This window comes from Xylocopa sonorina, chromosome 2, assembly GCF_050948175.1.
Source record: "Xylocopa sonorina isolate GNS202 chromosome 2, iyXylSono1_principal, whole genome shotgun sequence".
Taxonomy (NCBI): domain Eukaryota; kingdom Metazoa; phylum Arthropoda; class Insecta; order Hymenoptera; family Apidae; genus Xylocopa; species Xylocopa sonorina.
In genome coordinates, this window is record NC_135194.1 from 11,052,787 (window position 1) to 11,067,465 (window position 14,679).

At 50.9% G+C, this 14,679-nt stretch overlaps 1 protein-coding gene across 1 annotated transcript in view; it reads right to left on the reverse strand.

The window, feature by feature from the left end:
* Positions 1-8,521: 8,521 nt before the first annotated feature.
* Cep290 (Centrosomal protein 290kDa) overlaps positions 8,522-14,679 on the reverse strand; it is a 123,776-nt gene continuing 117,618 nt past the window's right edge. Inside the window, exon 25 of the mRNA XM_076910734.1 lies at positions 8,522-8,608. The gene's annotated coding sequence lies outside the window, so the exon portion shown is untranslated. The remainder of the gene's footprint in view (positions 8,609-14,679) is intronic.

Sequence of the window (14,679 nt, forward strand, 5' to 3'; positions counted from 1 at the left end):
AAGAAGTAACGGTATACGATTATTACTCCTACCGAGTCTATACTCACGAAACTGAAACATTCGCGCGCGAGCGAGCGAGCGAGCGATCGTGGACGCGCGCGTGCACGCGCGCCGTCCCAGCCTCGCGACGTCCGGTTTTACGGCCACGGATCACCGTAACGCGGAGTCCCGCGGATCGTTTTTACGGCTACGGTGACAGATCGCCAGCTTTTTAAGCGATTCGCGAAGGGAAACCTGGACGCGTCCGTTCCGGTGCTACCACGCGTGTTCGCTTTTATTCAGAGGAACGCGCGCGTGCTGCGGATGCTGCGCGAAGACAGCTCTTGGGTGACAGCAATGTCCAAGCGAATGTTTTCGCGAACCAGCCGTCGATCGTGATTAGCGATGGGATTTTAAAAGGGGTCCTGGTCTTTTTCGAGGAATAAAGCCTGGTTTTTAATGCGAGAGCGTTTCGTATTGCGGAAGAGACTTTATACGCGTTTGGTAACTGTTTGTTGGAAGAGAGATTTTATTTAGATTCGAGTCGATGGGCTTTTAAAAATTAATTTATTTTTGTTTCGACTCGAGTAATTATTCGAGGTTAGATAATCTGTTTAGCTATAGATATTTATCGGAATCGAGATTATGTTATCTCGCATCAGGAATAACCGAGGTGGTTTATAAAAGGTTAATACAAAAGTATTGATTTCGTCACTTCCTTTAGATATTAATTCCCCTGTCTGGGTTGAAAAATAAATATTGCATATATTTAGACGGCGTATCCACCTTTCGAGCTCGAGCCTGTTAAATAAAAAGCGTCCACGCTATCGAGGTGAGTTTCGAATTCCCTCTCGTTCGGAAATGATATGCAATGTCTGACGATTGAATATTCATCGCGGAATTAATCTGATAGATATTCGAAGGAGAGAGAAAATGAATACTATAATTCTTTATACGGCGATTCATTTTAAAGGAACAAAGATTCAGCGATTTAAATCGCACCGATTCGTATCGATCGTAGAAACCAGCAATCGATTCGATCGAGGAATCCTCGCTCGAAATAATTATTTCCAGATCAACGTAACGTTCGTCTTCGCTCGAAGCATCGCTTCCTGCTCGATTTGCATTAAAGGTAGTCAACAATTTTTTCCGACAATGGCACAGTACGAGGTAGCGTGTGGCTGCTGGAAAGCCGAGCTATCGCGATTTTTCTTCCTTTTTTTCCTTTGGCCGTCCACGGGCAAAGAAAATACCTCGCTGCCACTCCGTACGCGCAGGGCGTTAATTGCAAAAAGGAGGATATCGAGGTAAAAACTGAAAGATCGTGCTCTCGGCGTAAAGGCGTATAAAAATCGCGGGGAACGAGTCGCCAGCGACAATTACACGGGCCCGCGAGAGGTGTACACCTTCTCCTCGTCGTCGGACGCGTTCGAAGGGCAGTGGACGCGTGGTATCGCGAAATTACGGTCCGCGGCACGACGCGGAAACTGGTATTCGCTTATTTCAGTCCTTATACGCGGTGGTACGACGCGTTTAACCAATTCGCGAAGTGAAACGCGACGTAACGCAACAGCGGCGAGCTACGGCCGGCCGCTAATATTCCATCTCTCGACGAGGAGTAAATGACTTGGCCTGTGGAATGCGCGCTATGTAGGATAGAACGCCGCGGTTCAACCGCGGGTATCGCGAGGGGGGAAGAAAAAAAGCACGTTCGACAGTTTCGCTATCTTCGTCGCGTACGGTCCCCCGCGTTCCCCTCGCTCGGGACAGATACCAACGACGTGACGTATCGCTCGTATCTGCCCGTTTCGCGGCGTCGTCGAGCGAGATTGATAAACGAACCGCTCGATAATGCATAGTCGATGACAGAAAGTTTGGACGCGATACGAGTCGTGAATTGGGATAAGTTCATCGAGCGGGACGAAAGTCGAGGTGTCGTGACGTATTAGCAAATTTCACGTTAATCGAAATAGAACTGGGATACATTTGGAATCGTGGGAGCGGTATAAAACGCTTGGACGCGGGTTATTTTCTGAATTGCTTGACCGCGAAAGACCTACGCGAGCTCGTTTTTCCCTCGTGTCTCTCCGTAGCTGCGCGAACGCATGCTCTCTAATTTTACAATTATCGAGAGAACCGTACGAGCCAGCGGCGCGCGGTATTTTACCCAGCGGCGTTGCGAAAGGGTCGCGCGGCGTGGTATCCCGGTTGTTCCGCGGATCAAGCGGAAAGGACATACCCGCGAGACGTTCCCGTTTCCACGCGTCCTCGTCGTTACGCGCGGACCGTTCGATTTGCATTCGGCTTACAAATTCGCTCGATCCAGCCGAGCGAGTTTTCGACACGTGACCGCGCGTCCTTCTTTTCTTCTCCTCGTTTTTTTCACCGACCGCGAAAAAGCGACCGCCTCGCTCGTCGCGAGGTTGAACGACGATCGTCTCGCCTCTGTGCCCCAAAAGTTTCGATACTCCAGGCTCGTAGGATTCCTCATTCACCGCGATTATTAATGGCCGCGAACAGGTTTCGCCTTCCTCCTCGGTGTCCTTGCAATAAAATCAATTTCTATAGCACGCTTACTTTCCGCTGATTAGATTCTAACAATGGTAATCCTCGAAGCGGCGATTCTCCTCGACAACTGACGCTGTTTCAATGCCGTTCGTGACTTTACGATATCTTTCGACAAACCGATCGGATCGAGTTATTTTTTGTTGTTGTTTTTCTTTTTACTCACGGTAAACGCAAAATACGGTGCTTTTATGTATTCTCCGTTCGATCTGGTAAAAAGGATTGGATAAACGAAATCGACAATGCGGAACGGTGCTTTTTTTTCTTTTCTTTTTTCCGTTTTTTTTTTTCGTTTGATCTGAAAACGCGTCAGGTGGAAAGTCGATGGGTATAGTCGTCGAAAGGCTGGTCGTCGGGTACCGATCGTTTCAGCTAGGACACCGTCGTATTGTTATCCTCGTCGAGCGTTCATAGACATCGCCGCGATACTCGATGACCGCGGACAGGCGTGGAGCGAAAGGGGAAATGCTCTCTAACTGTGCGGAAAAAAAAAGAGAAATCGACGCCCAGATGGGAGATCGATGTCCTATAAAGAGAAATATCTGCACCGCGACGAGCCTGGCGAACTGACACTTTTCATCGTTAATCAGCGGTACGATTCGTTTCTTCGAGACGTCTACCGGGACGCTTCGAAAGCAGGCGGGAAATGAAATACTTCTTTTTCTCACTTTTTCCAAACGCACAGTTTTATTTAAACGTACAACGTTGAACGATTTGTAGTTCACTCGCAGACAGTCGATGCGTTCCGATGCGATTCGATAGGAATCGAAGCCTCGCAGCCTCTCGAACGGAAGCTTCGTCCACGAGCCAGCTTCGTGAAAGGACCCGAGAAAGTAGAAAAAAATGCTTCCCATGTTCCACGCGAGGATAGTTACATTCGGTTGCGTTCCCCTCGAGAGGAAATCAGCTTCATTTTTAAATCAAAAGCTGCACACCGTCTTATCCCCGCTGGTAACGGTTGGGGAAACCTTGCTCTCAAATTCAAATCGCATTTCGACCAGGCAACGCTCATTAAACGCGAGTCAAAAAATTACCACTCAACATCTCAATTTATCGTTCGCCCTTCGGCCGTCGAATTTCCTCGGCCACGGCACTTTTAGCCAAGCCGTGTTCCAATTTACTCCATTTTAACGATCTGCTAGCACCAAACTCTCCTTCGTTTCCGCACTTACCTGCCGGTTGCTCGGTTCCAATTCGTCGATGAACGAGATTCCTCACGATTTCACATTAAGGGCGAGTTTCGACCTACACCCTGGCTAGAGGGTTTCTCCTCTCGAGAAACACATCGATATCGTATCGACGCTGTCAACCTACATTCAACCATTCGCTGATCGGTATTAATTAGGCGCATCGAAGAGTTAAGATGGCGCCGTTTATTGTACACGATCCGTGGTATCCTGCGTGGCAGCGTCAAACTGGAACGCCGCGCGGTTCAGCAGCACCGTTCGCGTGGCTGTCGGAAAATTGACAAGGACCAACGCAACAGTCTATACATAGACGATGATAGTTTTCCAGTGGTGAATGAGCGGAACGAACGTTCTCCGCGTGATCCTGCGAGTCCCTTTAGCCGCCAACAGGCGAGCTCGCCTCGACGAGACGAGCCAACACATTCCACGAGGTCGTCCGCCGACGATCTGCATTCGCAGAAAAGGACGAAGAAGCCGTGGAAGCGAGCAAAACGAATTAGCATCCCGATCGTCCGTTCTCCGCTCTCTTCTCTCTCCCTCTCTCTCTCTGTATATCTCTCTCTTTCTTCCCCCTCTCACTCTCTCTCGCTCGCTCTTTTTCTCCCTACCAGTTCCGTTTCTCTTTCGCGATATACACTCTTCCACGGCACCGAACCCCTTCTTTTCCACGTCGTACGCGGGGCTACGCGAGCCGTACGCACTTTCTTACGAACGCGCGTGCACAAACAACGAGCAAGAGAGGAGAGGCGCAGTCAGCGCCACGGCTAACCGCATAAATCACCGACCTTTCGATGGCTCGCGAACGATTCCTATAGATGGTAATAATACGGCTCGAGCCACGATCCATCGGCGCGGATTTAAATGGCGCGCGCCAGGCCACGGCTCTTTCGTCCCTCCGATGGCGGATGATGCATGTTGCACTCGGCGCGCACGGGATCGTGGGACGGGCCTGTAAACTCGAATTTTCTGCCCCCTAATGGCTTTAATGCAACGATGATATCCTCTCTTTCATTTGGCCGGACGTTGTTGCTCCTTCGCGTTCTTCGATGCACGAGGAGGACTCGACCGTGATCCGCGCGTCCGTTCATCCGCGCGTCGCGCGCGCCACGACCGCGTCACGACGCGCGCGCGTGAAAAACGATAACCCATACGCGATTATTCCCCCCGCTCGTTCATTGAATAATTATTTTTCAAGTGTAGCAGCTTTATTAAACCGGGGACAGGTCGAGCGAGTCTCCGCGGCGTATCTTTAGCGTCCTTTATGCGAGCGTAAAGTCTCTTCCTCCTAGATAGAATTCTATTTTTAAATTGAACGCAATAAACTTTAACGCGAGCTCGCGGTGTTATCGATGCTCGTGTCCGTGTAAATACACGTGCAAACGCGCGAGTATCTCTCTCCTCTCCGCCCCCCCGCGCGACTCCGTTCCCCCCCTCTGATCCCACCCCACGGTGCTCACGGTTACCTCGTTTCGTCCTACCTTCTCGCGCGACCCGTCATTCATTCCGTCCTTTGCTCTCCTACGCGGAAGCCTTCGCGCCTGTGGGAAAACGACAAATCGACGGGACGCGTATACCCTGTCTGCCCACACGTTCACCACGTATGCATCGTACGCGCGCCTTCTATCTCGCGGGCGATCCGCGAAAAATGCGGCGACCTCGCCGGTTTCTTCATTTTGGTGCACGCTCCCTATTAAGCAGATAAGCTAAGTGGCTATGGAGTAATTCCGAGTAATTATTATTAAACGTTAGATAGGACGAGCGCGGAGGGAAACGACCTTCGTCGAGCGATTAAAAAACTGGTCAATCATCGTGTACAGATATACGCGAAACGGTGGAACGAACGCGATAGCGTAGAAAACACGTTTCGTGCCCGGTGCACACTCCCACCTTGTGCCGTCGCCGCTGCTGCTGCTGCTGCTGCTGCATCGCGAGCGTGTCTCTCCCGACGCACGCGCCAAAAAGCGCGGAGACCGCGGGTACCATCCACCGGGGAACAAGCACGCGTCTCTCCACGGGTCCCGGCTACAGCAATTTTCCCATACAATACAGAGAACCGTGCACAGCCGCGCTTAAATCTCTCGTATACGGTATACGCTGGAAGCCGCAAGCATAAAACACACCGAGGAAAAGAGAGGCGTAGAGGACGTGGCGAGGGGGGAGAGAGAGAACTTGAGAGTAATACGTGCTCCTCACATCTACACGCGCGCGCACACACACGTACAAGGTCTAATACGTGGTAGACGAATGCCTCCGCGGGACAGGTCACATACATATAAATGTCAGGATTCACCTATGCCTTCTCTGCCCGCCTCTCTCTCTCTCTCTCTCTCTTCTTCTTCCCTCTTTCTAGTATCCTCACACATTCAATTTGCAGCGGATAGGATAGACGTCTCGTGCGAAGAACACGTATTCACGGATACGTAGCTTCCACGTATACCTCTCGACGCTGCTTCTCTCTCTCTCTCTCTCGTATCTCCACTCTTCGTGTTTATGCGGCTGTCCTGCTTTCTCACCTGCTCCTTTGCCTACTCCTCTGCGTGCTTCGTCCTCTCTGCATCCTCTAGCCGTTGTACGTCGTGCTGAAACGATTCGCAGAGCGGAACCAACGCGGTGGGAGTACTTGCCCAACCTTCGCCTCTGTCCCTAGCTGAGCGACCGGTCACGTGCTGCGCTTGGCGGATGCGCGCATACAGGGAATACAGAACGCGGCGTCGAATTTGTTTAACAAGCGCGACTCGATCCGTCGCACGCGGATATTTTCTCGCGACGACCATCGCGAGAAGTCGAGGTGCGCTTCCTCTCGAGGTAGTCACGGACTAAATTCGACCCTGAGACTGCAAGAGCTGCAGTAGCTTCCGGCTACCGCTTCGTTAAGAACGCTCGAATCGGAACCAGATCAGCGTTTCTCCTCGTACGAGGATTTTCAGATTCGAGACAGCTCTATACGACGATCCTGGAGCCAGATGTCGACCTTCCGCGGTCGATCTGTTTCAGGAAAACGGGAAGGGGGCCGCGTTCCCGCGCTCTCTATTCAAATCGCTCGGGTAACGCGATGTGCATGTGCAGAACGGTCGACCAGCGTAGTGGTGCCTCGACGAGAACCGACTGCTCGGCCCGTTAGTCCAGTGGTTTCTCTGCGGTTCTGCCAGGGAACACGGTCCACGTGCACACGTGCATGTACACGCAGCGTCTGCTGGGTGTGAAAGCCGCGTAGGTGGCTCTCCTAGATGGAGGACGAGGAGGAAGCAGGGTCGCTGACGTTCCACGGTGACGCCGTGGCCGGGGCGACCTGCAACCGAACGCAGCCAACACTGGCCGAGGGCGGAGCGTCCGAACGCGTGTTACCTCTCTGTCGTCGTTTGCATTCGTGAAACGCGATCGGAATCAGCTCGAGCTGTGCGATTTTTCAAAACGCTGCCGCGGTGGTACCGGTCTTCCGGAGAGGTTTAGAGATCAGCGTGCGACTCCGTGAACCTCGAGGATCGTTGCGTTCGTGGGGTTCGTGGGATTTGCTGATCGCTGGTTTCGTAACGTGGATGCATTTTGATGGTATGGGTTGATTTGGTATTGAAGTCGCGGTAGGGTCCTTTTGGCGTTGTAAGTTTCATGATCTTTCTATTGGGTTTAGATGATTGTCCTTTTCGGTAATCGTTCGCTTGAAACTTATTAACATTTTACACCGTGATGTCACTGGTAATGTTGCGACGTTACTTTGGTCTGAAAGTCTCGAGTCACCTTTGACGTGACACTTCATTTAGCTAATGGAACAGACTGGTAGCGGGATTTTTGCATGTTTCGTATAGTATAGAAAAAGAAATATGTGGGAGTAGTTTTAGGAGGTGAGGCATTAATTATCAAAGTCAGACAGTGTGTGTAAATTTATTTTTTTCTTAACATAAATTGTACAGGATGTATTACACGCGAATGGTTGTAACTCACGATTGGAACTCGTAAAACTCGCGTAGTTGCGCTCGCAACACGCTGCGAGGTATCTGGAACAGCAGAAGCACAAGGAACCAGGAACGCTTCCGCCATAATTATACACTATTATTATATAAAACCGTGCGAGTGAAGTGATAGTGAAAGCACTATCCGTTTCATTGTTCCTCGATCCATCGGGCCAATAAACGAACAATAAAAGAAAGCCATTACGTAAAAAATATATTATTACGTACGACCTCTTCGCGTGCAGCGTTCTCCAATTTTCCGATCACTTTTACAACCCGTTTACTCGCATCTACAAAACTCTCAATCGTAACTAAGAAACTCAAAGTTCTTCTCAATGTCTTTTTCAAAAAAGAATTCATCTGAACGATACTTAATTCTTAATATACATATTCCTTTACAGTTCCAACACAAATGCACACAAACCAACAGAATACAAGGAAAAAAAGCCGATGGAAAACGCTCATATTTCCACCCTTTTCGCAGCGCGGTTCCTTCGCGAAGGGGTTAACCAACCCATCGCCCTCCGCCATTTCCCTCGACGCTCGAGCCCTCCGCCATGTTCCAGGAGTGGTTCGGAGACTTACCTCGGCGACGTATCCTGCGCCGTCGAAGGGAAACGCGTTCAATAATTCCCCCGTTGAGTGAAAAAAATCGTTCCGCGTGTTGTTCGTGGAATCGTAAAAGGATGCTTGGTTCGCGCGTCGCTCGTTGTCTCTCCGGTAACGCGATACAGCCCCCTCGCCACCATCGTTGGGCTCCTCGTCGCCGTTTGCCTTTCCGTTTCGTCGTCCACGGGCGACGCGCCACGCCGGGAATCCACGCTCTCCCCCACGGCCAGGAATATTATATTGTAATATTTATCGCCGCGAACGACGAGCGTATATTACCGTCGTCCAATGGGTGACGTGCCAAGCTGACGACGGGACGACCTGCGAACACAACCACCGTGGGGTTCTTTGCATTCCACTGGCTGGCGAAGGCGCGACTTCGCCGCTTATTAGGCTCGGAGGAAGTAGAAGACGATGTTAAGTGTCGGCTACGTCGCGTGAATATTGTCCGTCGCCTGGTGATGGGTTGGAGGATACGGTGTTCTAGGGAGGTTCGCGTAGCTGGCTTTGAAATTAAAGTGCTGGGCTGGGCTCCGTCGTGGCGCTGGGGAAGAATCGATGGAAATTCCCTTTCTGAAGGGCGCAGGAATTTTTAGAAGTCCGAGGTAACTCGGCTGACGCTTGCTCGAGCTTCAAATAGCGGGGCTGTTATGATTTAAACAGCGGGGAATTGAGTAGGAAGCGAATCAAGAGCTCTAAAATAGTCCTTAATATAATTTAAGGTACACCTAGGATAGTCTATCTAGCGAGCAGGAAAAATTCTCACGGGAGGGTAATCAGTTGTTCTTATTTTTAGATCGAAGCTGTGTCCGTGCGCACACGCACGGAGAAGCGGCTCGTCCAAGAGACGGATTTATCTCTTACACTCCACCCGCGCACCCACGTCACACGTTAATGCAATAATTGACCTTTTCGCCGGGTCGATGGAGAGGAAGGGAAAAACGGGTCGACGCAAGAGACAACTATTTCGAGCGTGCGTGTCAGGAGCGTGAAAAATTCGCGCACGAGCTCGCGCGTGGGAATGTTTCCGTGCAAACTGGGAAAAATCAGCTGACCAAGAGGACCCTTTGGACCGAGAAGGAGAGCGCCTCCTCGAAAACTCTCTTTCTCTCTATTTACCCGCGATTTATTCGATCGTAGCTAATTAATGATAAACTGCAGGCTCATTCCTCCTCCTCCGCGTCGTGGAACCCGCCTCGACACAAAAGAGCTCGACAATCCGCTTGGATCATCGACAGACGAATGACGAAATTCGCGTCGTGGCATCGCTTCTCCGGACTTTCACCGTCGCTGCATCCGCGGTGCAATTAAAGACACGACACCAGCCTCCCCCTCTCTCTCTCGCGGATTATCGTTGACCTCTGCAACAAGGACGTCGCGGTTGCGTTCGCCTTATCAAGAAAAATCGTCGCGCGACGCAAGGGCGGAGCAATATCTGTGCCGCTCGACCGTGAGACGAACCCTGAATAATAGTCCACGCGAATCGGTCAGCTAGCGAATCGTGTACACTGATTCACGGTCGACGACGGATTCGCGCGTCCTTGCCGCGTCTCAAACGGAAAATTCATCCGCGGCCATCGCGTCTAGTATGGCCTGATCCGTCGTCGTAGCGATTCCAAAAATTAGTGAAAACGAAGTCGTTCTCCTCGAGCACGCGAACGATCTTTGGTGCATCCTTTAAGAAAAGGAGGATAGCTTCGCGCGGGACGTTGCGAGAGGATCGGCTGAGGCCGTGGAAATCGGTCGCTGCTCGCAGCAGGATGATCGAAAACCGAGGGAACATCGCAGCGCGGTGTAATTCGCGGTTGGGACGATTCGACGACGATCAGCTTGCACGCGGTCGATCTTCGCGAAGCAGATCGTATCAGCACCCTCAGAACGTATCAATTGTACAACACGTGCGCTCGCCCGCTCGATAAATCAACATCAACCGGGCGATGTACAAACAAGTGTTCCGTGGTGTATCAAGAAAGGCGAGCCTTCGTTCCTTCTCCTTTTTTTTCTTCTTTCTTTTCGTCCTACTCCTCGTCCTTCTCGCTGGTTCGGTTTTGTGTCGTTTTGTAGGGCGTACTAGATGCATTCCGTGGACGTGAATCACTGCGGCGGAGGCTAAAATAATTGGACGGTAAGTAGACTACAAGGCGAGACGTTTCCGTTCCCTTTTTTTCCTCCTATCTTCCTTTACTCTTCGGGACGATCTCGTCGTCCATCGTCAGCGGTCCATTTTTCCTCGTTTTTCGCCTACGTCGCTGCGATCCATGCCAAATTTGGCGACGTGCACTCGTGCTTTAAAACGGTTACCAGGGTTGCTTATGAGTCCTCGAATCATAACGCGCGCAGTACTTATCCCTCGTTCAAATATTCAAATCAATTGTTCTATTTTGTACCTTTTGGAAGATCGCTTTCCTTTAAATTCTAATATCTTCCTCGTATCGTACGTCTCTGTTTTAAACTGTGCATAAACGATCCGATACCAGCTTCGATCGAACCGAAATCAGTTGCCGTTGTCACTGTACATGTTTAATCAAGCGAAACCGTGAAATGGCGTCATCCGTAGCGAATGCTAAAGCGATGGCCTCTTTTCAGGAGCATGGGTGTCAGCCTTGATGGGTGAAACGAGGACTCGATGCGTTGGTAATAGGTCATAGGTAGACCGAGGATGTTCGCGATCAGAGATCGATACTTTTATGACGCTCTCTCCTCGCTCGTGGCGATTCGATCCGCGTGTGTCCCTCTCGACAGCGGGCACAGGCGACGAGTTAACGAGCGTTGGAGGAGAGCAAGATTCGAGAGCGCGGTTCGAGGAATTAGGTGAGCATCCCCAATAAAATGCGCGAGGTTCTTTGGCCGACAACCAACAGCTGGCTGCTCGCATTTATTTACGCGCACAGCCACGCGTTAATATACAATTATTACGCCGTCAAGATGTAATCGTTTGTGACACAACGTGGCAATAATAATTTGTTACCGCGTCCCGTACTTTTGACGGAGTGCTTTTCGGCTGTGATTTATCGATCCACGGTTTAGAACGGAATTAGCCGAATAGTTAACGGGGTAATTCCTGCCGGATATTATCTCTGGCCAGAAAATGGATTGATTCGTAAAAAATTGATGACTCGTCGACAACAACTACTGAAACTTTATCCATTTTTCTGGAGGCTCGTGGTCTATATTTTTAAATCGTACAGAGATGCGATACTCTCGTGAGATCCTTAACATTTATGTCGTACGTAATCGAACCGAAATAACCATTCCAAAATTAGGACGAGTCTGCCTTCCTCGTATCGTCGATATTTAATTTATCCGCAGGAAAAAAAATCCCCTTCCTCGCTGGCGGCTGTTCGTAGTAGATTACTCCGCAAGTAGTCAGACCAAAACCCACTCCCAGCCCACATAATCGACGTCACCCTAATTTTCCCCAGGTGAATTCTCGCGTTTCCAGAAAATACTTGTCGCGATAATCGTTCGCGAAGCACTCGTAAATCGCGTGTGCGATTAAGAAATACCGATGTGGGTGGGCAGCCCACGAAATAATAGATTTCAGACGCGTTCAAGATTCCAATGGACATCGCCGTGTATAATTTCCACATCTACAATTGGAAATGAATAATTTCAACGGCTAATTTGCAGCCCACGCGGATCATTAGTTTCGTTAAACGGTAATGGAATTCCCGCGGGTTCCGCGAATCGATTTACGACCGATTTTAATATCGTTTCCACAATTCTAAATAAACCCCGCGCGAGCGACTCGCCTCGTTACCCGCTTCGATCCTGCCGATCGTTCTCGAAAATCGAACTTTCTCCGCTCCGAATCGTAGCGGCTAATCGCGTGAATATTCGACCGAAACCAGCCTACGTGGTAGAGTTCCTCGACTGTCACGGGATTGATTTTTCCCTCTTCCACGAGCAGAACCAACCACGTTGTCGCGGAGGAGTAGCTTGGAGAGGTCGCGACAGGTTTTCGGGCGGATTTCTCGGTGTGCCTAGGATCGCCTGTGCACCGCTGGACTTACGCGGTCGTTTGCAGGTATGCCAAGTATGTAAGGTCTAACGCTGACTCGCCATGGTGAACGAGTGGGAGGATGGTCGTTCTTGGTGTAGACAGAGAGACGAAGAGAAGGAGTCGAAGAGATGGGAGCGACGTGGCGAAGGAAAAGGGACACGGGAAGCAGAGAAACCGCGAGAAAGTCGATGGAAAAAGGGGAGGAATGACGGCATTACTTTTCGAATCGGCACAACGAATTCGTTTGGCTACATCGACGAATGCGTACAAAGAGGGTGGATCCTTAGGACTTAAAGAAGCTTTCCACGAAACGTATTTAAATTGATTGTTAATTTCCAAAACGAATCGTTTCGTATCGTCCAACCCCAACAGTGTTAAAGCCAGAGGACTCGAAACGAGTACCCAAAACCAGCTCTCGATCCCAAGCCCAATCCAGCATTCCTGAAACGATATCCAAGCGGTGTCCCAAAAACAGATCTCGATCTTCAATCAGATCTCATTGTCGGTTTCCCGGTCGTCCGACGCGTTTCCCTTCGAACGAGGCGCGCGCACGTACACACGCAGACGTGGATACACGGTCTCGTCGAACCTGAACCCAGCGAACCGACCCACGAAGCGTAATACATAGGAGGACGAAGTCCTCCAAGTGGTGGAAAAGGAAGAAAGAAGCTCAGGCAGCAAAGAGAGAAACGGATCGACAGGGGAGCTTGGGTGCTCGTGCGCGCGTGTACCCAGAGGCCGTAGCCAGAGCCTGTGGGAAGAGAAGGAGGCGCGCGATGACCAACGAAGGGAGAGAGGGAGAGAGAAAGAGAGAGAAAAAGAGGTAGAAAGAAAGAAAGAGAGAGAGAGAGAGAGAAGCACGAGGCAAGGGAAAAGGAAGAAAGAATGCGTTTGGATTGCTCGATAGAGTAGGTGGGCACGTAAGAAGGCTAGGTCGGCCTGGTGGGAGTCCTGGCCACGGACTCGCCGGACAACCCGTGCAGGACGAACGGCAACTCTGCCTATATTATAGAACACCGGCATCGGGAACTTGTATAAGCCCCAGCGCCGCGCCACGGTGGGAATTCGCCTCGCTAGCGCGCGCGTTTTTCCCCTCTTGCTCTTTGCCCCGTGCTTAGACGCGCGGTGTCCCCGCGACGCCAGCCGACGCGGGATTCCCGCGTTTCGGGGACCCGCGCACGGGAAAAGGGACGACGAACCGATGGGATGTTGGATGACTGGTCTCCGACTCGAGTGATTCACGTAGGGGTCAACGTGATAAGCGACAGCGTGTTTGTTCAGATGCGTCCGAAACGAGATCGTCAGCCGCGCTGTAACCCGCTCGAAACCCAGTCCAAATTCGTTGCATTTCGCGAGTACTTAGTCAGCCCCGTGACTAAAGGATTACGGTTCGTTGCCGACCTCGCGGACGAAGGTTAGCACGGCGGAGGCAAAGAGACGCGGCGTTACCCCTCTCGATCTTCGACGCGCGAGTCTCTTGGCGACGCGAGCACCCCAATCGCTCGATTTCGATGTTAATGGGCGCTATTGGGATGGCAATCTGCAGGCTGTCAATTATCGACTGTCCGTACAGCTAATATTGTGTATACACATATATCATCGAGCGTCTGTACGCTATTATTGCAGGGACGCGCTTCAAAATCGGAGCCGACCAATTGGGGTTGTTCTCCACTGAGAGAATCTCCATGGGAATATCGCGACGGAGCGCGCTAACGCTGGCTCTATTTTAATTCAGATTTCATTTTTTCGCAGGCGCATCGAGGGGACACGGAATTCTCGCGTTAATGCTTAATTAACGTGGACGGTTAAGCAGCTCCGCGTTCGCCAGCGTAAGGTGCATACGACACGGTGCACACGAGGAAGAGAAGAGAGAGAGAGAGGAGTCGCAGGCGGGGGTAGGCGCTTGCGTATACAGGGTGAACCACCTAACTCGTAACTCCTGAGCAACATCCAAATCGTGCATGAAAATCGTACAAGTGTTCCACAAACGTACTCCACCGTGATATGCATACGCTTCGTTGGTAAGTAACGAATGTTTCAACCATTCGAGGGTTAACTGTTTCATAAAGATCGTTCTCATCGCGCGACAGAGATTCCTTAAAAAATGTATCACAACCTAACCATCTGCGAACAAAACCGTGCAACGTTTCTCTAGAACAGCGTGCACCTAAGTAACGCAGAATTTGGAGACTATTTAGGGCGCGCGCGTCGGGCAGAGCACCCCGTATAAACGGCGCATGCACATGCATACGTGGTACCGCGCGAACGCGGTGAAACACGAGGGAACAGGGATCCTCGGGCGCGTAGGGCAGAAAGCAGATCCTGCAAAATCATCCGTCGCTCGTGTACGCGTCTAATGAAGATGTGGTAGGTGTATGAATAAGCGGAT